The following is a 24,117-nucleotide window of genomic DNA, read 5'->3' on the forward strand; positions in this document are numbered from 1 at the left end:
CCCTGAACAAGTCAGTTGTCTTCTTTCACTTCAGGGTCATCCTACAGTCCTCTCCTTCCACCCTGGATAATATTTCCCCATCCTGCTTTCCAGCTCCCCATGTGCTTTGCCCTTTCCTCTAAGTTCCTTTTAAGGGCAAAACTTGTTTTCTTGTATTTTGTATCACCAGCACTTGAGACAGTGCCTAGCTCATAGTAAACACTTAATAAAAATTTTCTCCGTCTATCTATCTGTCTCTCTATTTCGCAAACATCAGTTTCAATTTATGAAATTTTGTAGTTGGACTGGAGAGCCTCCATAGTCCTCTGTATTTTATCAAACCAATTGCCAGGGATCAAATGGAAGATTTCTACCAAGGTTTAGTTGAACTGAATACTCTCTGAGGATCCTTCCATTTCTGACCTCCTGGGTTCTAAGGGCCCTCCCAGCTCTGACACCCTAGGTTCTAAGGGCCCTCCCAGCTCTGGCATTTTATGAATCTAAAACCAGATCTTTACTGGCCCAGCCTTGTTCCTGAGTAGGGGGCTGAGACGACAAAGGAAGAGAAGGGAGGAGCAGAGGAGAGCTAGATCAAGCCTAATGCCAGCCCCAGAAGTTCCCACTTTGTTTGGCTGGATGGTAGCCAGTCCTTCTAACATCTCCAACACCCAGGGAATCTGGGATGACAGAGGAGGGGCACCTTAACATCTTTAGCCTCTGCATCCACTCCCCCATCCTTTCCAATATCGGTCTTGGATCTTGGAATCCCATCATTATAGTTTCATTTCATTCAAAACTCAGATTTTGCTTCTCTCAGAACCGCCCCCCCTAATGAAACAACAGATACCCAGAGTTCAAGAAGCAGCAAGAATACCCTTATTAAAGATTAGCTGTAAGTAAGGACCTGAACCCAAAACTGGGAAGGGAGGAAACTGGATGGGAGAAAGAGAAGACCCTAAGAATGGTGGAAGTAAGGCAGATGAGATCAATATCCTTGTCTCCCAAACCCCGGCTCTTCTCTGGCCAGGAAGTGATCTTGACTATGCTGAGAAAAAAAACCTGGAATTAGACTCATAGCTCAGCTAAGTAATTAGAATCTTTAGAGGTCATTGAATCTGTCATTTTACAGCTTAGGAAACTGAGTCCAGCTTGGGAAACTGAGCCTAGCACAAGTGAAAGGGCTTGCCTCACATCACACAGCTGAAACCTGAACCCAGGTCTCCTGATTCATGGTTCTGGTCTCTTTCCACTCTATAGCAAAAAGATTAGGTCAAGGTTAACTCAGGAACCTCTCCCTCCTCCCCTTGGCAGACCTGTTTATAATTAGCTAGGGGATGAATGATACATGAGGCAGCTTCTACCCTGAGCTCTGACAGCCCTAATCGCTTCAGCAAAGGATGGGTTTGTCTTATTTGGGAAGATGATTCAGGGAAACATTTTTTTATTAAAGAATGCAGAGGTAACCAATCCATGTGTGTGTGCAAGCATGTACATTATAGGGGGAGGTAGCAAGGGAAGGATTTGTTACACAAAATCCCATCCCAGGACTCAGGATCTTTTACTGTTTGACCTCTGAAGGTCAAAAGACCCCAGGCTTCCCCATTCTCTTATTTCTCCAGGCAAAATAAGAAATTGAATGGGAATGGAAATATATTGGGAAATAAAATTGAATGGAAATATAATGGGAAGGGATGAGGTTCCTCATAGATGGAACTGCCTCTGGGATGGGATGCGCCTAATCTAACTCTCCCTCACTCCAGCCCTCCTTGGTCTGCTACAGGTCCTAGAATTCCAAAATTCAAGTTCTGATTCCTTTGGTCATTCTTGTTTCTCCATCTCCTACATGAGCCGAGAACACTTTTCTTGAAGTTGGCCAACAGCCAGCTAAAAGCAGGGACTTAAGGAAGAAGAGCCATCAGGAGGGAGGCCGCCGGGAAGGTATGTCTCCCACCAGAGGGTCAGTCTTTACCAATGGGCTTTAGCTGGGACGGCTTCCTGCTGCTCAAAGAGAGGAATCATCATTTTCTCCATTTCCGTAGCCCTCGGAGTCATACCAAGTCTCTCATGAGGTCAATGGTACAGCATTATTTTTAATCCACTTGGTTTGTAAAGATGAGGTAAACTACTCACAGTCCCACAATCCCACAATGAGTGAGTGTTGGAAGTGGGATTTGAACCCATGTCATCTCCAAGAAGGGAAGAACCTGCATCCAATCTGATCAAAGCATCTGTGTGACTCTGGGCAGATCTAGAACTGTAGCCTACAGTTCTAGAATGTTGATCCTACGCTCTCTGCCAAGTGACATTCATCCATACATGAGGGCAGTAACAGGTTTAATTCCAAGCATGAGGAGGTTCTATACGAGCAGTGTCAGCGGGGCTAAAGTTCAAAATGAGTCCAGGTTGATGAGGGACAGTGGGACAACAAACAGAATTCTTTTTTTTTAAAGCAATATTGCTGTGCACAGGACAGGACCGCTGCTTGTGGAAGATGCAACAAGGATAATGGATGCCAGAGAGAAGGTAGAATTTAATTCAACAATTTTTTGCTCCTATTTTTTTCTCCCAAAGAGAACAGTCAGTGCCTGGAAAGGATAAATTCAGAATGGTTACCAGTGAGTTGAAGCCAGGTTAATTAGGTACTATGTCTCCAGGTTGTACTCCTAACTGTCCTTGGACTTTCCCTACCATGCCATAGGAACCTCTCCATCCTGGAAGCCCACTCCAACTCAGGACTTTCTCACATCAGAAGTCGCCTCCTCCCAAGGCCTCTTGTCTATAGGATGCTCAGACAAACCATATCTTCATTCCTCTACATGGTGGTCTCTAAACTCTCCAGATTTCCTTTCTGCCCCCAAAGAACTTCATCTCTTTCTTCTCCCTTCCTTGAAGCTTCCTTTATATGTTATCTTCCTCAACTAGAATGTAAGCTCCTTGAGGGCAAAAACTATCTTTCTTTCTATGTATTCCCAGTGCTTATCACAATTTCGGGCACATATAGTGCTTAATAAATTGCTTGTTGAATGGCTAATATAGAATGTCTTGCATACATCACATGTATAATCAACATCATATTGCTCCCTACCTCAAGAAAGGGAGGGAGGGAATTTGGAACTCAAAATTTTTTAAATGAACATTGAAAAAATTTACATATAAACACATGTAAAATGTATGGGATTACCTGCCATGGGGGGAGGGAGTGGAGGGAGGGAGGGGATAATTTGGAAAAATGAATTAAAAAAAAATTTAAAAATTTAAAAAAAAAGAAAAATTTTACATATAATTGGGAAACATTTAACCAAATAAATAAAAGTATTCTTTAAAAATGCTTGTTGACTTGACTTGAAATAATAATAGCATTTAGCTGTCATTGATGAGCTTGTCACTAGCCCCAGATGAATTATTCATAGGGCACATAAAGAAGTAGTGGATGTGACGACTCCTTTACTGTGAATGATTTTAAGATTGTAGGAAATGGGTGAGGTGCTGTAGAACGAGAAAAGAGCAATTAGCATGCAGACAAACACAGTGTCCAGAACTGTACTATGGAGAAGATGATTCTGTCCAGGCCAAAAAATATTTGGAGTGCTATGTTGAACTCTGGATTCTATATTTTATGAAGGACATTGAGAAGAATATCCAGGTGGGAGTCTCCGGGATGGTGGAACACCTTGAGATCCACAACATAGGAAGCTCCACTGTAGAAAATAGGGATTTTTTTTTTAAATCTAAAAAAAAAACAGACTTGGGGAAAGGAGGTTCAGCCCATAAATTTCTTCAAGAATTTGAAGATCTGTTACATTAAGAGAGTTCAGACCTAAAATTGGCTCCATATGGCAGAACTAAGATGAACATGTAAACATAAACATTGCAGAGGGGCAAATTTAGGCTGGATAAGAGGGAAACCTTCCTAACAACTAGAGCAGTTTGAATGGAATGGGCTTCCTTTGAGAAATAAGAGAGTTCCCCTCCATCTTCAAGCAGAGGCTGAATGGCCACTTGTTGGATGTGTTTGAAGGGGACTTTGATTCAGGTACAGATTGCACTAAATGAATAGATGAAGGAAAAAGCTTTTATTAAATAATTACTGTGTAAGTGTCAAGCACTGAGCTAAGTGCTGGTGATACAAAAGGAAGGCAATCCATGCTTTCAAAGAGTTGGGTTTTTAATAGGGGAGACAGCTTGACATAGAGGAGTGGTGGCCAGAAAGGAGCACTGGGACATGAAAGTTATAGGAAGTGGGGTCGTAGCAAAGTCTGTTGTGAATAAGTCCCATCTGGGGACAATGAAAAGGAACTGCAAATGGTAGGGAAAATGGGGGTCTGAAAAGGACATATTCTCATGGCAAGGTGATTGTTGGGCTGTGAAAAGATGGAGGAGGGAATAAGTCAAGTTGTGGGGTTTTTCCTGAAATTATGATTCAGGAGAGATAGTCACCCATCAGGACAGCAGAGCTCCAGGGCCGGTTTCAGAACTTTCAGGGTTACTGTCAAGGAAGTAGAAAGGCTATTCCAGAAGCTATAAAGATGGCCAAGAAGTGGGCAGTGTCCTTTGGGGTTTTTTCCAAGGCTGAGATTTTTTTAATATCTTCAGTGTGAGAACCTATTGTCCTTCAGATTGAGAGCTCCCCAAAAGTAGTCAGTTCCATGTGGATGGAGAAGGCAGGGAATAAGCATTTATATAATATTTACTATGTGTCAAGTGTTTTTTTAAATATTGGGGGGAAGGGAGGGAAAAATTTGGAACACAAGGTTTTACAAGGGTGAATGTTGAAAATTATCCATATATATGTTTTGAAAATAAAAAACTTTAATAAAAAATACAAATATTATCTTATTTGGTCTTCACAACAGTCTTGTGAGGTAGATGATATTATTATTCCCATTTTAGAGTTGAAGGAATTAAGGTGAACAGATTAAGTGACTTGTCCAGGATCACATAGCTAAAAAAGCTGAATTTGAATTCGGATCTTCTTGATTCCAGGCCTAGTGCTCTCTCCATTATACTGCCAGCTACCTCTAATGTTACCTTCTCCTTTGCTGGGGCAATCCCCACTCTCTCCCAATTTACCATTGATTCCCTCTGGGCAAAGTAAATGCATCTCTTCTCTGACTCTCTCTGGTTGAGCTATCTGAGAGCAGAATAAAATGTTTGTTCTTTCTCTATATCCTTATCAACTCTGAGTTCATATCTGAGCCTTCATGGTAGCCCCAAGACAAACTCTCCAGACGGAACCCACATTTTCCTTTTTCACAGGGAGAAACCCAAGGTCCAAGGATTTCTCATCACAAAGAGACACTCATTCCAGTTCAGGAGGCACAACTCAGAAAGATGACTCAAGTCCAGGGGAAATTGGGATTTAAGATTCAGGAGGGAGAAGAACAGTCAATTCAACAGATCTTCTGATCTCACCCCCTTCATCCCAGATCCTGATATCTGAGGTCCCATAGCTCCCAAACCTTGCAGACCATCCCCAAAGACCATCTAGGCCACAACAGTTCTCCACAAACACTGGTTGGTCACAGGAGGACCCAGCCATCCCTGCAAGGGTGTAAATGATCCAGATATACCTAGGAGGGTATAGGGTATCCAGGGAGACCCTAGATTTTATGAGGAGTCCAGACCAGCCCTAAGAGACATAAAGGATCTTTTTCTCTAGTAGTGGGACCCCTATATCCCTAGAGAGTATAGTGAGTCCAGTCTTGCTCCTGGAGGAGGGAGGGGCAGGGGCTCTCTAATTTTTTGCCAAGTTAAGAAGTTAAAGCCAGCAGAGCCTTAGCTGGAGTTTAGGACCAAATAAAATGGTACACATACACCTTTACCTTCCAGAAGCAGGGAAGAGCAGAGCTATAGATGTGGTATATCGCTCTCCTTCCTAAGTATTAATGGGTCCTAATGGAGAATTTGGTGAAGAGCAAGGGAGAGATACACAGGCTAGAAGCCAGCAGCTAGAGGCTAGGTTCCCCACCTGTCACTGACTGTCCCTACAATCTTGAACAGACCATTTTCCTCCTTGTTTCCCCACCTGTAAAATCATGAGCCCCATTCTCATAAGAACAAAAATCCTAGACCCATTGGACAGGGTGCAAAATGGTTACAGCCCTTTGCCTGAAGCCCGGAAAACCTCTCAGATGCTTAGTGACTTTGTGCAAGTCACAGTCTCTCTGGGCTTCAGTTTCTTTATCTCTAAATAAGAATAATGGAGCCTTCAGAGCCTGCCTCAGGGGTTTGTTGTAAGGTTCAAATGAGACAATTTTTGTAAAGTGCTTTGCAAACTTTAAAATCCTAAGTCAATGTCACTTGTTATTCTTTTTAACATCATCACCAGAAAACAGAAAGGTTCCCTAACAGTCTCCCTCGTGACAACCTCGGACACCCAAGAGCCCAGACCAGTGGTCATTTGTCACCTCCTACTGTCTGTGCTCCCTTAACACACAGATGGCTAATATTGGCTTTTCCTTCCCCTGGGTACCAAATTGTTCCGGGAGCTGCCTGTGAGTGATCGGCAATATCCGGGCTGGAGGTGTCTGGAGAATTATCTGATCATTCCTCCCTGATTTCATAGATCTTAGAGTGAGAAAGGACGTCAGCAGGGGATAGGCAGGAATAATCCGAGTTGTACATGGGCCGGAATCCCCAGGATAATGTTCCCACCAAAGAGCTTTCTCCCAGGAAGCTGCAGGTCCAGGGTTTACTCTACCCCTTCCCCCCCCCCCCCAATTCACTGCACTAGGTAGGATCAGAACTGGAACACAGACTTCGAACAGAAACTGAAAGAATTGGAAACTCAAGCCGTCAGAGAGCAAGGGACCTTAGGGGGTTTTAAGGATCCGCTTCTTAATCGGGGGTCCATGAATCCTGAGGAGCGGTGGATAAGTAAAGTTATGGGGATCCATAAACTTGGAATTTTAAATATTTTGATAACTATATCTCAACATAATTGGTTTCTTTTGTAGTCTTATATATTTTTAATTTTTAATTAATTTTTAATTGTTAAGGGTATTCAGGTGGAGCAGTAGATAGAGCACTTGGCTTAGAATCAGAAAGATTCCTTTTTGTGAATTTGAACACAAACCTACTAGCTGGGTGACCCTGGAAAAGCTACTTAACTCTGTGCTGAAGAAAACTCAGTTTCTTCATCTATAAAATGAGCTGGAGAAAAACATCACAACATTTTATGATTATAAAATAGTTAGAAATAGGCTTCCACAGCTTGCCAAAGGGGTAACCTCAGCCCTCTAAATCTCCATTTCTTTATTTATAATATAAGAGAATTAACTGGACAAGGTTACCTCTGAAGTCATCTATAGGCCCACAATGCTCTAATAATCTGGGGGTTCACAGTTTAGAGACATTTCCTTTGGGGGATTTGAAATCAGGTCCTGGAACTTCAAATTCAGAGCTCTTTTCAGTACACCATGAAGAACTAGGGACAGTATGGAATAGCAAATAGAAAGAGGAATCAATTTGGAGGAGACGAGGGTTCAAACGTCATCTCTGCTTGCTTGGACAGGGACTCAAAGAGGGTTAGCCCATAAGCCAAGGAAATCACTCACTCTCTAATGGTGGAACATCAGGGAGAAGTGCATCCCCTAGATAGAGAGTGGTCAAATCTTTAGGTCTGGATGATGGGAAGCTGTAGAAGGCTGAGTATGAATGAATAGCATTAGGTACTGGCATTCTGACTCCAAAAAGGCAATTCCTTCCAGATTCTGGGGAAGGGAACGAGTCCAGAAGCCTGCTCGCCCTTCACAGTTGTCTCCCCCTTCCTCATGCCCACCCTGGGGAATGTTCAGCCCTGGGCTGCTTTTCAAGGCAAATATATTCCCTGTGAGTCTGAATCACTCCCTCCCTCAGGCTGAAGCGTCCCTGCCAACTTTTCTGGGAGCTGCTGGAGTGACTGGGGACGTTTCAAGGCCTTCTGTGCATCCCCCTCCCAAGTCCTCCCAGCCTCTTTTCCTGTCTGCTTCCCAGAAAAAGTTCCATCCACCCAGATTGTGCCGTGGGAAGGTTAGAAACCCTGAACAAGAGCAAGAGGCCACAGATTTCCATCCAGAAAAAACCTTGGAGGTCACTGAGTCCAATCCACTCATTTGACAGATGAGGAAACTGAGTCATGAAGTGCTTAAATGATCTGCCCAAGGTAGCCCAAGCAGTCATCAAGAGAATCAAACCCAGATCCTTTGAAGCCCTTCTCTCTGCTGTATTAAATAGATGGAGTTAAAGACACATTCTCTCTCTCTCTCTCTCTCTCTCTCTCTCTCTCTCTCTCTCTCTCTCTCTCTCTCTCTCTCTCTTTCTTTCCCTCTCTCTCTGTTTCTGTCTCTATCTTTCTCTCTCTGTCTCTCTTTCTCTCTCTGTCTCTCTGTCTTTCTCTATCTCTGTCTCTTTGTCTCTGTCTCTCTCTGTGTCTCTCTGTCTCTCTGTCTCTGCCATTATCTCTCTCATTAGGTTTCTGTGTGTTTCTGTGTGTATGTGTCTCTCTCTCTCTCATTATCTCTGTATGTGTTTCTCTCTCTTTCTCCCCCCTTCCCCTTTTGCAGTCATTGTCTCTTTTCTGGTGCTTTCTACTAAAGTATGACTAGAACCTAGATGTCTTAATTCCAAGAGTAGTATTTAGCTTGCAGTCAAGGGATGCAGGGAGAGGCTGATGCTTAGCACAAAGGCAGAGAGCAGTCAGCCAGCTGCCCAGATGACTGGTCCCCCTGCCTTGGTATATTACCCAGAAACCTCTGCCCTTCTTCCAATGCCTGGCATCTCCTTATCAATGCACCAGTATCCCATTCTAAAATCCACAGCATTAGAGCTAGAGTACCCTCAGTCGCCTCCCCAGAAGGTGAAAGAGTGAACTTACAAATTCAGTTTTCTGTCAGGAGCAGGAGGTCTCATTAATAATCTTGATCTGATCCAAGCCTCCCCAAGAACTTCCCCTCCCCCTGGTCTGCTAGTCTGACATGTGGGGACTTGGGGAAGAAGCAATTGTAGGATCAGCTACCTTTCCAAACCCTGCTCCCTGCCCATCTCCAGGGAAGGCATCTTTCTCTCATCCCCACCCCACCCTGTACCCAATTCATCCCTGATGATCTTCCTTTGTGTCCAGGCACCCTCCACCCTTACCACCATCGAGGCTGTTAGCATTTTGAGGAGCAGAAGAGAGGGATTTGAGAAGGACCCTCAAGGGACCTTCATCTTTTCAAAATAATGTTTTTAAGTGCATAAAATAAAGTACATACAATTACAAGGGAAACCAATCCTATTGAAATATATTAATAATAATAGTGATGTTAGCAAGCATTTTGCACAGCACTTTAAAATTTTCAAAGTATTACAAATGCATGATCTCATTTGATCCTCACTAACCCTTATATGGGAGGTACTATATTATCCCCATTTTACAGATGGAAAAAATTGAGACCAAGAACAATTAAATGACTGACTGTCTGAGGCAGGATATAAAGTCAAGCCTTTCTGATTCTAAGATGTTCTTTAAGAAAAACAAGTTTTTGTAATCCAGGTTAAGAACCCCTGAAGTCCAACTGCTTAATTTTTAAATAAGGAAACTGTGGCTAAAAAAAGGTTAAGGGGCTTATCTTAATGCCTCCTAAATATTAAATGCAGGACTAAGATTAGAATCCAGGTCCACTTCTCATTGTACAATGTTTTCAAAAATCTCTCTTTTCATAGATAGAATAAAAGTATTTAGAGAGTTTAAGGTCAAAGCATCATGTCTTCCTAATTCAAATATACTATATAAATATCTCAAAAGATCAGGACTCATTTTGTAGTGGCAGGAAATTGGAAATCAAGGCGATGTCCACCTTTTGGAGAATGGTTGAACAAGTTATGGTATGTGAATGCAATAGAATATTATGCTATAAGAAATGATGAGCCAGAGTATTTTAGAAAAAAAACTGCAAAGACTTACATGAACTGATATTGAATGAAGTAAGCAGAACCAAGAGAACACTGTATGTAGTAACAGTAATATTACACAATGATCAACATTAATGGACTTAGCTGTTTTCAGCAATACAATGATCTAAGACAATTCTAAAAGATTCATGATGGAAAATGCTATTCATATCCAGAGAAAGAACTATGAAGTCTGAATGCAGATCAAAGCATACATTTTCACTTTTTGTTATTTTTTAAATTTCTTATGGTTTTTCTCTTTTGTTCTGATTTTTCTTTCACAATATGACTAATGTGGAAATGTTTAATATGATTGTACATTTATAACTTATATCAGATTGCTTGCCATCTTGGGGAATAGGGAGAGGAGGAAGGGAGAAAAAATTGGAACTCAAAAATCTTTAAAAATTGAATGTTGAAAACTATCTTTATGTATAATTGGAAAAAATAAAATACTATTAAGTGGGAAAACAAAAACAAAAAAAGATCAGGACTCAGGCTGACAAGGGCAGAATGGGGGAATGAGCCCAGATGGAAGTAGGGGCTACCCTACTATATCTCCTATATTGCTCTCCCTCCTCACCAAAACCTCCCTAACACTCCCTAGTATATTTGAAGCCCAGCTTAAGAATCACCTCCTACAGGAAGCATATTCTAAGACCCTCCCTCTCCAAATTAGTATATACTTATTATGTATCTACTTATGTGTCCTGTTGTTTCCCCATAAAAGATAAGCTCTTTGGGGTCAGGAATGGTCTCATTTTTGTCTTTGCATCTCATGCTCCAAGGATGAGGTCTGCTACATAGCAGACAATCAACATGTTTGTTAACTAAATAAAGGCAGGATAAAGACTTTTGCACCTCTTCCTTCCCACTGAACACACACACACAAACATACACACAGCTGAGAGTCAAGAGACTTGAGTTTCAGCACCAACACTTGACTCATTGTGTGAAACTTGGGGAGTCATCCTTCCTCTCTGAGCCTTAGTTTCCCCATCTGTCAAGCAGACATAACGACTTCTGCCCTATTCTGTGTATAGAATGAGGAAAATATTCTATAAAGGCAGCAGTTTTGTGTGTGTGTTTTTATCTTCCCTCTGACTTCTCTTGCATATTCATGTCCCTGAATCTCCATCTCATTATGGGATTAAAGTGTCATTAAATACAAAATAGTTTTGACAAGTGATGGCCTGTCACCAGTCTCCCCCATCAACCCCCTCCCACCCTCACTGTCTCCTCTACCCCTCCCCTCTTCACCTTCTCTCCTCTCTCCTTTGTATTATCCAAGGACATAGGAATACCAACCTGCAGGAATGCTCTCCCTGTCCTAGCCTCTAAGAACTTGAGTTCCCCAGCCTATGGTGCTCTCCCTCCTTGTTATCTGAACCTCTGAATCTGGCTCCAACCCCAAGTACCCAGAGTGGACTGGAGATAGCCCTGGATTTGGAGCTATTTTTATCATCCACGGCAAACCTCAGTCTCTCCTTTAATAAGATAAGGTTTCTAAATTACCTTCTATTTCTAAATCCTGAATCATGGGGAAGGCAGGCATAGAGCAAGAATCATATGAACAAGGTACAGATGCAAGAAAAAAGAGGTGAGGGAAGTTATTCCAGTCTGGAATTCTATGTTCTAAGAGGCTTCCAACAACTAATAGTCTAGATCCTAGAAACCTTCCCACTTCTGATGTTCTGTGTTCTAAAGTCCCTCCTGACTCTAATTTTCTATGTTTTTTTATGTTTGTTCTTTTTGTCTGTCTTGGCTAACATTTCTTCCATGGCTCTTTCCCTTCCCAAGAGCAGGATAGAAACAACTTAGTGAGGAGCCTGGGGGTACCCATGAGTCCCTGCTATAGCACTAGGCTGGTCACTCATTATCTTCCTCCCAAATCTTTTTCTTCCTAAATACCTATGACTATTAAGGCCACTATTATTATTGTAAGCACCCAAATTGGCAATCTCAGATCCTTGCTCTCCCTCAGTATATCCAACTTGGTTGCCAAGTCTTGTCATTTCTAGCTCTACATCACACCAATAGATTCCCTTTTCTCCACTCTCATGGCTATAGGGAGCAGCTAGAAAGCACAGTAAATGGAGGGAGCTGGAGGGAGCAATGGACCTGAGTCAGGAAGAACTGAGTTCAAATCCTACACTTACCAGCTCTGCAACCCTGGGCCAATCATTAACCTATTTGCCTCGATTATGAAAAGGATATAATAATAATAATAATAATAATAATAATAATAAAATAATAATAATAATGAAACTCTACTTCACAGAATAAAATGAGAATAATTATAAATGGCTTAGAATAGTGCCTAAGCACATAGTAGACATTATAAATGTTTATTCTTTTCCCAAACTGCCTAATCAATGCAGACCATCATCTTTCACCTAGATATCTCCTCTTTGGTCTCCCTACATTTAATCTCCCGCCTTCTCCAATCCAGCTTCATAAAACTGTTAAAGTGATTTTCCTAAATAACAGTTCTGATCATGTCATTCCACTATTCAATAAACTCTACTGGCTCACTGTTATTCCTAAAATCAAAGCCCCTTAGATTAGCATTTAACAGCTCTATATAATCCAGCTTGAACCTACTTTTCCAGCCTTATTGTATATTACTCTTTTCCAAACACACCCTTCCCCATCCAACTGGTCTTCTCTATTCTTCACACTGAGAGAGAGAGAGAGAGAGAGAGAGAGAGAGAGAGAGAGAGAGAGAGAAGGGGGGGAGAAGGAGGGAGAGAGAATATTATAGCTCCTTCTTCCATGCCTTTGTACTTATGTTCAGTGTCAATCCCTTCCATGCCTGGAATGCACACACTCCCTTTTCACTTGCATCTCTAAGAATTCTGAGTTTCTTCAAATCAGCTCAAAAGCCACATGAGGCCATTCCTGATCACTGCAGCTGCTATTGCCTTCCATCCAAAACAATCTTATACCATTTTGTACCTATTTCTCATATTCTGATAGCTCACTGACTAGAATAGAGGCTATTTGAGAGAAAGGACTGATTTTCTTTTTGCTTTTGTATTCCCCAACACCTATTCCAATACTTGCTAACTAAATGATTGATGCCCTTGGTTATTTGTGGTCTCTCTCCCCCCTGATTTCCCTCATATCACATTTGCATATGTGTCATATTGTCCCTGTAAACTGTCAGTTCTTTGAGGGCAGTAATGGATTCATTTTCATTTTTTAATCTGGAATACATACCAAACTCCCTTGCACATAGTAATTGCTTAATAAATGTGCATTGAGTTGAATTAGATGGAAATACTGGCCAACTGATTGAAGCTACTTGGAGAATGTCCTGGACAAGCCAACATCTTGTTAAGCAGATAATGGCTTATCCGCTATTGGACTCAAATGGTAAAAAGATAAAGTTCCAAACTGAAGAAGTGGGGTTTCAGGGAGGAACCTGGATCTTCCTACAAAAGATTCCGGCTGAGAGGCCAAAATTCCAGGAACAATGGAAAGAATCGTCTTTCTCTCCCTTCTCAGCCCCACCCTACCTCCAAAGCTAGAAGTCAGGAGACCTGGGTTCAAAAGCTGGTTCTGTGTTGATTCCATCTGTGACCTTGGACAGGTTACTTTCCCAATCTGCATTTTGACTTTCTTAAATGTTTCAGGAATGGATTAGACAAAATAATTCATAAGGTTCTTTCTAGGATTGACATTCTTATGATCTAAGGTCCCTTTTAAGTGTGGGACATATCACTAAACTGTAACTCACACAGGTCCATCAGCAAGCATTCATTAAGCATCTACTATGCACCAGACACTATACTGAGTGTTAGGGATACAAAGGACAAAAAATTAAATGGACCCTGTCCTCAAGGGATTTTAATTCTTCTGGGGGAAAAACAATATTAAAATTGACAGGTAAATAAAAAATATATACAAGACAAAAGTCAGGAACAAAAAGTGGACCATGTTTTGCATATATATGAAATGTGTGTATTTGTATGTATATTTGTGGGTGTGTGTATATATACATGTATTCACACATACGCACACACACACTCCTTTAGATAGTGCAGTAGAAAAAGCATTGAGCTTGGAATCAGGAAGATTCATCTTCATGAGTTCAAATCCACCCTTGGATTCTTACTAGCTATGTGACCCTGGACAAGTTACTTAACCCTGTTTGCCTCAGTTTGCTCATTTGTAAAATGAGCCGGAGAAAGAAACGACGAGTCATTCCAGTATCTTTGCCAAGAAAATCCCAAATGTAGTCATGGAGAGTAAAGCACGACCAACATGACTCAACAAACAACAAACATCACACAAAACACTCATAGAGTTGTTGTTGTTGAGTCATAGTTGTGTATATATATATATATATATATATATATATATATATATATATATATATATATATATATATATATATATATATATACCTACATGTATCTAAGGTATTATTTGTTCTTTATTCTCAAAGATAATCAATGACATCAGGGAGGCAATGCCATGAACATGCAAGTGAATGGATTTGAGGGGACTGTGCAAGGTCATCTCCGGAGCCCCCTGGTCCAGTGGCCTGACAAAGATCAGGATGACTGGAGATCCCCCAGCTGAAGATATAAGGTAATTTAAGGGGAAAGGCACAATAGCTGAGAGTACAAAAGGCTTCAGGCAGAAGGTGGCTCTTGAGTTAACTCTTTAAGAAAGCTAGGAGGTCCTAAGAGTTGGCATAAAGAAGGAATAAGTTCTGGGATTGAGGACTAGTAAATAAAAAATATAGTGATGGTAGATGAGTTATATATGAGGGAAAAAAAGCCAGTTTGGCTGTAATATAGAGTTCATGAAAGAGAATAATGTATAATAGTGCTAGAAAGGTAGGTCGGAGATATATTGTTCAGGGCTTTAAAGTCAATCTCAGTTTATATTTGATCATAGAAGTAATAAGAAGCTGCTGTAGTTTAATCATCAGGGACTTGACATGTTAGGCTTGTGATGAAGAACATCATTTTGGTGGTTACACAGAGGGTGTATTGAACTGGGGAGAGACTTGGGGCAGGGAGGCTATTGTAATAGTCCAGGTCATGATTGTATGAGTGGAGAAAAGGGGACAAACATAAGAGATGTTGTAGAGATAGAAATGAGCAGGTTCAATCTTGGGAATTTCTCTCTAAGATCTATTTCTTGGTCCACACCCCACCCAGTATTTTTCCCTTGAGAACATTACATCTCATCAGTCTAGTTCTCAATTGAAAGAAAAAAAGAAAGAAAGAAAGAAAGAAAGAAAGAAAGAAAGAAAGAAAGAAAGAAAGAAAGAAAGAAAGAAAGAAAGAAAGAAAGAAAGAAAGAAAGGAAGGAAGGAAGGAAGGAAGGAAGGAAGGAAGGAAGGAAGGAAGGAAGGAAGGAAGGAAGGAAGGAAGGAAGGAAGGAAGGAAAGAAAGAAAGAAAGAAAGAAAGAAAGAAAAGAAAAGAAAAGAAAAGAAAAGAAAAGAAAAGAAAAGAAAAGAAAAGAAAAGAAAAGAAAAGAAAAGAAAAGAAAAGAAAAGAAAAGAAAAGAAAAGAAAAGAAAAGAAAAGAAAAGAAAAAGAAAAATTCCATTTAAGCACTCTGGCTAACAAGACATTGGATATAGGAAAGGGTTTATTTAACCTGACATAAAACACAAGCAATTCACATCCAATCCCATTAATAGTTAAGATACCTCCCCTTCTCTTTCTTCCTCCCACAGGAAGAACTATATAAGTCTTCAGACTTAGAGTACTACTCCCAGATAGACACCCAAAAGAAGAAAGGATTGGAGTATCGAGAAGGGTCAAATGTCTCTCCTCTGGTGATCCCCATTTTCCCCAGTTATCTAAACAGTTCTCCTAACCTATTACCTTTGCTGCCTTCCTTGACATCAAATAGGTGTTCCTTCTCCCTCTGATGGGCCTCCCCCTCTGCCAAGGACCTATACAGTCTTCCTGACTTATAATTCTGTACTTTGTAATGGCCCCTTGGCAAGTCAAACACATTCAGGGTTATTAAGTGAGCTCTCACATCCCTAGAGATTTGTACATTCCTATAATCTTATAGTATTATCCTTGGTGGGGGGCCCCCACAAAGAGAAAGAACTCAGGGTCTCTTAGAAGTCCATCTCCCTTTCCTAAACCTGCACAGTCCACAGGACTCACAGAAGGGAAGAATAAGGTCACATTTCTACAGAGACTCTGTCTCATTGCTCTAAGATTTGGTCCAATAACCTTAGTACTTGTTCCAGGAACTCCTCTACTTAATCCAGAATTTCTCTCCATATTACCTCTTTCTTCAATCTCTGTGGGTTCTTGGGGTTCCCTGAGGGGGCTCAAGTTTCCTCAGAGGGGACTCAGATTTATAGGTCTCCCCCCCAAGTTACCCAATTCATGAATGGTTTTCTCTCCAGTTCTCTATTCCGTAGACTCAGTGTGTCTCCCATGTATTAAAGGCCAAGTCCAAGAGATTAAAGGCCATGGTGTTGATGAGGAAAGAACCCAAGATTTTGTCCTGGGAATTTTGATTTTTGTTTGAGAGACAGTAGAAAGTGAGCAACTCCTGGTATGTGTCTAGGTACATCAGGCTACTTAGATACAAAAGTGAATATTTTGTACTCTAGGTTATATTCCAGCTCAACATTCCAGTATTCTAAGACTCCAAGTTCTTCTGTATTAATTACTTGTGAAATCTCTCTTCCATCCACTCCTCCCGGATTGTTTTTAACCCACACCCCATTCTGCCACTCCCACCCCATAGTTCATGACCTCTTCACTCCTCACCAGAACTATCATAATTATCATTAAACAGGTATAGATCAAGTATTTTTCAAATAAGGTTTGGCTCTCTGGAGGGGTGTTAAGGGAGGAGATACAAAGTAATCTTGTCTTGACTTCCTTTAAGTCCCAACTAAAATCTCATTTTCTCTAGCAAGTCTTACCTATTTCCTCCTAATTCTAATTAATTTTTTTTCTGTACATAACCATTAAACAGGTATAGAGCAAGTATTTTTATATATAAGGATTGACTGTCAAATAAGGATTGGCTTCTATTAAGGGAGGAGATACAAAGTAAAATTGCCTTGAATTTCCTTTAAATCCCAACTAACATACCATTTTCTACAGGAAGTCTTCCCTAATCCTTCCTAATTTTATTTAATTAATTATTTCCTGTATATAATTCATTTTGCATACATTTGTTTACATATTGTTTTTTCTCATTAGATTGTAAGTTCTTTGAGGGCAAGGATTGTCTTTTCCCTCTTTATGTATCCATAATGCTGAAAGGCACATCGTCAGGGGTATAGTAAGCACTATATTATGTTTATTGAGCGAGTAAAAAAATTATCAATTAAAAAATAAACCAACCTTAGGTCACAGTTGGATCAGAAATGAAAGGAATCTTAAAGGTCGTTGAGCCCAACATTCTAATCTTACAGATAAAATTCTAACACCCAGAAAAATGAAGCGGTTTGCCTAATGTCACATAGCAGGGATTTGGACCCAGCTGCTCCAGTCCCAAATCCAGTGTCTTTCCATAGTAAATTCAGAGTGGGAAGAGACTCAGACATCATTTAATCTAATCCCCTCATTGTGCAGATGTGAAAGGTAAACCCTGGAGAGATTAAAGCATAAATTGTAAAAAACTGGGACCACTCAATGATGTAATAGATAAAGCCCTGGGTCTTGGTGCCAGGAAAACCTGAGTTCAAATGGAGCCTTCTGATATTCATTAGTTGGGTGACCATGGACAAGTCTGTTTGCCTCAGTTTCTTTATCTGTAAATGGGGATAATAATAACACTTGCCTTCCAGGGTTGTTATAAGGACCAGATGAAATGTTTAGCAGAGAACTTTTTACATAGCAAGCAGTATATAAATAGTATTGCTGTTATTATTATTATTATTATTATTACCTTGCAGGATTGTTATGAACATCAAAGGAAATAATAATTATAAAGTACTTAGCCCAGTGCCTGATATATAGTAAGTGCTACACAAATGTTGGTTATTATTATTAGCTTTTAGTTTGCCTAAGACTATATGTGGAAGAGCTGATATTCAAATCCAGAGCTCTTTGCATTATATCACTCTTCTTCCTTCTATCATTCCTACAGAGGACTTGAGAGATATCATCTTAAAATCCAGTTCTAGTGATGACCCTTCCCTGCTCAAATACTTTCCATGGCTCCCTATGTCTGGCTCCCAGAAAAAACTCCACAGCACAGAAGACTCTCCACAAAACACGACCCCGCCTTCCTCTTCATCCTCCCTAACCAGGCCCCTCTTAGCCTGACTTCTGCTCCTTCTCGCAGGGCTGGGTACCCAAGTCTTTGCAAAAAGACACGTTCTTTCCCCTCCACCCAACAAGAAACAAGGTATCATCCAGATGGCTCCACAGCCTAAAAAAACTGCCTTCCACAGCCGATTAAATCCTGCTTGTTGTAATTAAGCCCGACACAATTAGCTGTCAAGCCAGGCAGTCGTCTGTTTTATGTTGCAATCTCAGGGCCCGGGCAGCCTGCAAGACAAGATTGTCACTTTCAGAAAAGATTTCTATTACTTACCCTGGGCTCCGTGTCAGGTTTGGAAACATTTAAAAGGTGCTTTGTAGCCTACTCAGGGAAACTCTCGCTGAAAACCCCGCATCGTATTATGAAAGTAATGTACTCTGAAAAATGAATGCGTTTCTGAGCATTTCAGGAGAAATGTAATTTGTCTGCTAAGTTATTGCGGGGCATTCGGAGGATTTACAGGGCTTTCTGGTTGGGCCGCGGGGAGCCAGGCAGAAAGCAGCTAGCTGGCTTGGAGTCCGACCTGGGGCCCGGGCCAGGAATTGTCGCTGTGACCTTGAAGGCTCAGTATACAGGGAAAGAGCCTGATTTGGAATTTAAGAGACTAGGGTTCAAATATCCGTTTTGTTATGTACTGGTGACCTTGAGGAGGTTTCACTGGACCTAAAAGAGAGGATCTCTAAGTTCCTTCTAACAAATCTGTATAACTTTAGGTCAAGTAGGAAGAGACTTGGTCTACAAGTCAGACCTTTAGACTTTCAACTTAAATAACAGATCAAGGGGCAAAAGGAAATCCTTTCAGTCCAGAATTTTGGTCTCATGATTGTGGTCCTCTCCAATGATCTCGTGATAAAGAGAGCCATCTACACCCAGAGAGAGGACTGTGGGACATGAGGGTGGATCACAATATAGCATTCTCACTCTTTTTGTTGTTGTTGTTTGCTTGTATTTTGTTTTCTCTCTCATTTTTTCCCTTTTGATCTGATTTTTCTTGTGCAGCAAGATAATTGTGTAAATATGTATGCACATATTGGATTTAACATATATTTTAACATGTTTAACGTATATTGGATTACTTGCCATCTAGGGGAGGGAGTGGGGGGAAAGAGGGGAAAATTTGGAACAAAAGTTTTTGCAAGTTTCAATGTTGAAAATTTATCCATGCATATGTTTTGAAAATAAAAAAGCTTTATTAAAAATAAAAATTAATAAGAAAATAAAATTTGAAAAAATCCAGAATTTTGTTTTCAGAATATCTTGTAGAGTATGGGAATGAAGATTCAAATCCAGACATGATGTAATGAATAGTGGATCCATTTTACAAGGTGGAAAACATGGTTCATTCATTCAACAAATGGTCATTAAGCTCCTATTATACAAGTTGGAGGAGATACAAAGTAAAAACATAGCACTATCCCTGCCTTCATGGAGGAGATACAAAGTAAAAACATAGCACTATCCCTGCCTTCATGGAGGAGATACAAAGTAAAAACATAGCCCTATCCCGGCCTTCATGGAGCTCAGAGAAAAGGGGAACATAATACTCCAACAAAAAGAGTGAGAATAATATTACATAGTAAGGTTCAGAGCAAAGTGAGGTCTGAGAAAGAGATTGTTATTGATAGAAGGAAAGGTTTTTAAGTTAAGACTTTAAAGGACAGATTTCCTTAAAAGGAAAGAGGTATTCTAGTTATGGGGAATAGAATGAGCAAAGATATGGAGGTGGGAGAATATAGGAGAGTATTTCAGGGAGCAGAGATTTATCCAGTTGGCCAGAAGATAAAATGAATAGTAATATAAGATTAAAGCTAAAAAAAGCAGAGGCATCAAGCTGTAGATGATTTTAAATGCCAGATTGAAGAGATTGTATTTTTTCCTAAAGGTATTGTAGAACCACTAAAGGTTTGGGCAGTGATGTGGTCAGAACCATGTTTCAAGAATACTAATTTGGTAGCTGCTTTGGTAGCTGCATGGAAGATGAATTGGAGAGAGGAAAGAATAGAAGTAGAGAAACCAATAAGGAGGTTATTGCAATAGCACTGAGAAGTGATGAGGGTTGGAATTAGGGTGGGTGGACCTGTGAGTAAAGAGAAGAAGGCAGCTGTGAGTAATGTTGTAGAGAAAGAATCTCTGTGGAGGGAGGAAATCTGCAAAGATAGAACCCACAAGTATTAGCACCTGATTAGATCCTGTGGTGATGGAGAAGGACGAATCAAAGGGGAACCTGAGTGAGTGAAAAAATAATAGTGCCCTCAAAATAAATAGGGAAGATTGGAGTTGGGGAGTTAGGGAGAGTACAGGGGGGACAATAATGAAATTTATGCTAAATTGGAGATGTTGATGGGATATCCAAGTGGCAATGTCCAGCTGGCAAGGAAGTTTGGAAAAGGGGAGAATTTAAGTGGAAAGGAAGATAATGAATTCCATATTGGATGTGTCTGAGTTTGAAACATTGATTCATGTGAATATTTCTTGGAGATTAGGGGTTGTTTTTTTATCTTTCTTTGCATCCCTAGGACTTGTTACTTAACTTCTCTTTGCCTCAGTTTTTTCATCTGTAAATGGGGATACCCACCTTTCATCTGACACATAGTAGGTATTTAGTAAATACTTGTTGACTGACCAATTGGCAGTTGGTGACCTGGAGCCTGGAGTTCAAGAGAGAAAATGGGGAAAGATAAAATGGTTACTAAGCATTAGCATAGAAGTGATGAAGATGAGATCACCAAAAGAAAACCTTAGAAGGACATCCTCTATTATGGAGGAATGGTATGAATCATGATGACTTAGCAAAAAAGATGGAGAAGGAACAGTTGCCTAGGTAGGAGAATAAGCAGGAGAAAATAATGTCACAGAAACCTGAAGAGAAGAGAGAGTATTCAAGAGAAGGGGGTATTCAGCAGTGTCAGAAAACTGCAGGGAGGTTCAATAGAATGAGGACTGAGGGAGGAAAATAACATTGAATTTAGCAATGGAGAGATGGTTGGTGACCTTGGAGAGAGCAGTTTTAGTCAAGTGGCAAAGTCAGAAAACAGAATTCCGGGAGGTGAGAAACGATGAGGAAGTAAAGAAAAGGAGACAAGGAGGAGAGGAGGCTTTGTTCTAGGAGTTTGGCTATGGAAATGGAGAGAAAGAAGATAGTCTCCTGAAGGGGTGGTAGAATCAAGTAAAACAACTTTTTTTTTTCTTTTTTAAGGGATTTTTAGGACCCAAGTATATCTATTAGTGTCCAAAAAAAGAGCCAGTGGAGAAGGAAAAATTGAAAACCAAAAGAAACTAGACAGAAGTTGGAAGGCTGATGCTGAATTGAGTTTCACACAAAAGCTGCAGAGCACCAGAGCAGCTCAGAATGAATGCAAGCTCCAATGGCAAGGCGGCCACCTGGGGCCCAGCCAGGGCCAGGTGTGAGGGGTCTGGCAGCAGCAACTCTGAGTCAAGGCGGGCCAGCTCAGCTGGTTAGAATGTCCTCCTAATGAAGCGTGGGCCTGAGCTTTATCCCTTGACAGGCAAAAAACTTCAGGCTGAAAGAATTTTTTCTCTGGTTTTTGAATAGCCCAAGACCTCAAACTAGGCTGTGATTCTGGCCCCAGGCTGAGTCCCTGATGCCATTTCAAGCCCCCACAACCTGTTCCAAGACTGAGTCTTTACTTCAAGCTCAACATGAGGTCTGGCCATGACCCCCAAATCAATCATAGAATCATCCGATCTCCATTTGGAAAAGATCTCAAAAGACATCTGGTCTATTTGAACAAAAGTGCTAGCTATAAACTTTCTGACATGAAGGCTCTCCAGGAAGGAGGAACCTTGAACCCCAACGTGGACCATTATATTTGTGGATATGTCTTATTCTTAGAAAATTATTAGCTGCTATTGTTGTCTATGTTCTGGTCTTTTGTACATTAACAAAATGTTTCAATGACCCTGTTTTTCTTTTTTTTTTTTTCTTTGTGTATTTCTATTATTATACCTCTTCTTTCCCACCTCCCTCTCCCAAATTGAGAAAAATAAAAAATAAAAACAAAACCACGGTAATGAATATGCATCATCAAGCAAAAGAAATTCCCATTTTGTCCGTGTCCAAAAATGTATGTTTCATTCTGTATCTTGAGCACATTACCTTTCTGTCATAAAGTGTATATATATTGTATATATCCTGGTTCTGCTCACTTCTCTTTACATCGTTTCATATAAGTCTTCCAAGGTTCTCTAAAACAAGCATTTTAATCATTTTTATCCTACAATAATATTTTCTTATATTCAATTTGTTCAGCAGTTCTTCAGCTGAAGAATTAGCTTCTCATTCTTTGCTATAACAAAAGAATTATTATTAAAATTTTTATAAATATGAGTCTTTTATTCTTTCTTTGACTTCTTTGGGATATAAATCTAGTAGTAATATAATTGGGTCAAAAAGTCACTTAGTTTAGTGATTTTTAAGTTACAATTTCAATTTGCTTTCTAGAATGGCTATAATAATTCTTAGCTCTACTAACAATGCCTCAATATACCTGTTTTCCCACAGTCCTCCAACAATTGTCATATTTATTTTTGGTCATCTTTGCCATTCTGATGGGCATGAGATGGAATCTCATTGCTTAATTTGTATTATTCTTAATTACTTGGAATAATTTTTCATAAGCTTGGATTTCTTCCTTTGAGAATTGTCTGTCCATATCTTTTGGTCATTCATCTATTTATGAAAGACTTGTTTTATAATTTTGAATCAGTTATACACATAAATTGCATATGACACTTTTACCAGAGAAACTTTTTGCAAAGATCTGTTTTCCAACTTAGCATTTTCCCTTTTAATTTTAAATGCATTGATTTTTTTTGAGCAAAATCATCTAAAAATTTTATCTAACAAAATTTGTCCATTTTTCTTCTGTATCTTTTTATCCTTTTTTTTTTGATCATGAGATCTTCTCCTATCCATATAAGGAAAAAGTAATTTATTTAATGCTCTAATTTGTTTATGAGGTAACCTTTTCTATGTAAGTCATGTATCCCTTTGGAACTTATCTTTTATATGATATGAGCTGTTGATCTATACCTAATTTCTACCAGACTATTTTTCCCCAGTAGTTTTTGCCAAATAGTGCTTCTTTACTTACCCCAGTAGCTCGAGTCTTTAAAAGAACTGTTCCTAATAAACTCATAGTAATTTTTTTGAGATCATCAACTCCTTTCCTAATGTTCACTAACTGTTCATCCTTTAAATAATACATTCAAGAACTATGCCTAAAAGGCTATGAAACTGTGCATATCCTTTAATTATATCCCAAAGAAATCATAAAAGAGGGAAAAGGTTCCAAATGTGCAAAAATGTTTGCAGCAGCTCTTTTTGTGTTGGGAAAGAATTAGAAAATGGGTGGATGCCCATCAATTGGGGAATGGCTGAATAAGTTATGGTATATGAAAGTTATGGAATATTATTATTCTCTAAGAAATAATGGGCAGACTGATCTTAAAGAAATCTGGAAAGATTTACAAGAACTGATGCTGAGTGAAGCAAGCAGAACCAGAAAAACATTTCACATATCAACAGCAAGATTGTGTGGTGATCAACTATGATAAACTTGTCCCTTCTCAGCAATTCAGTAATCCAAGGCAATTCCAATAAACCTTGGATGGAAAATGCCATCCACGTGAAGAGAGAAAACTGTGGAGACTGAATGCAGATTAGAGCATACTATTTTTACTTTTTTTTCTTCTGTATTTTTTCCTCATGATTTTCCCCTTTTGTTCTGATTTTTCTCTCCCAACATGACTCATATGGAAATATGCACAAAATAAATGTATATGTATAACCTAAAAATAAAAAATTAAAATAATTTTTAAAAAATTTTAAAGAAGTCCAACACAAAAACATGAATTAGATTAAAAAAAACATTCAAGATTGAATTTTGCTAGGGGAAAGAAAAAGGAAAAAAGGAAAAAACATTTATTAAA

General features: G+C 39.8%; 1 long non-coding RNA gene across 1 annotated transcript; it reads left to right on the plus strand.

The window, feature by feature from the left end:
* The first annotated feature begins 2,415 nt into the window (after positions 1 to 2,415).
* LOC141565460 (uncharacterized) lies at positions 2,416 to 22,510 on the plus strand. The gene is made up of 4 exons (XR_012489030.1): positions 2,416 to 2,502; positions 14,345 to 14,490; positions 17,989 to 18,249; positions 21,362 to 22,510. It is a non-coding gene; the product is annotated as an uncharacterized LOC141565460 (long non-coding RNA).
* Positions 22,511 to 24,117: the final 1,607 nt, after the last annotated feature.

Source organism: Sminthopsis crassicaudata, chromosome 1 (genome assembly GCF_048593235.1).
Source record: "Sminthopsis crassicaudata isolate SCR6 chromosome 1, ASM4859323v1, whole genome shotgun sequence".
Classification (NCBI taxonomy): domain Eukaryota; kingdom Metazoa; phylum Chordata; class Mammalia; order Dasyuromorphia; family Dasyuridae; genus Sminthopsis; species Sminthopsis crassicaudata.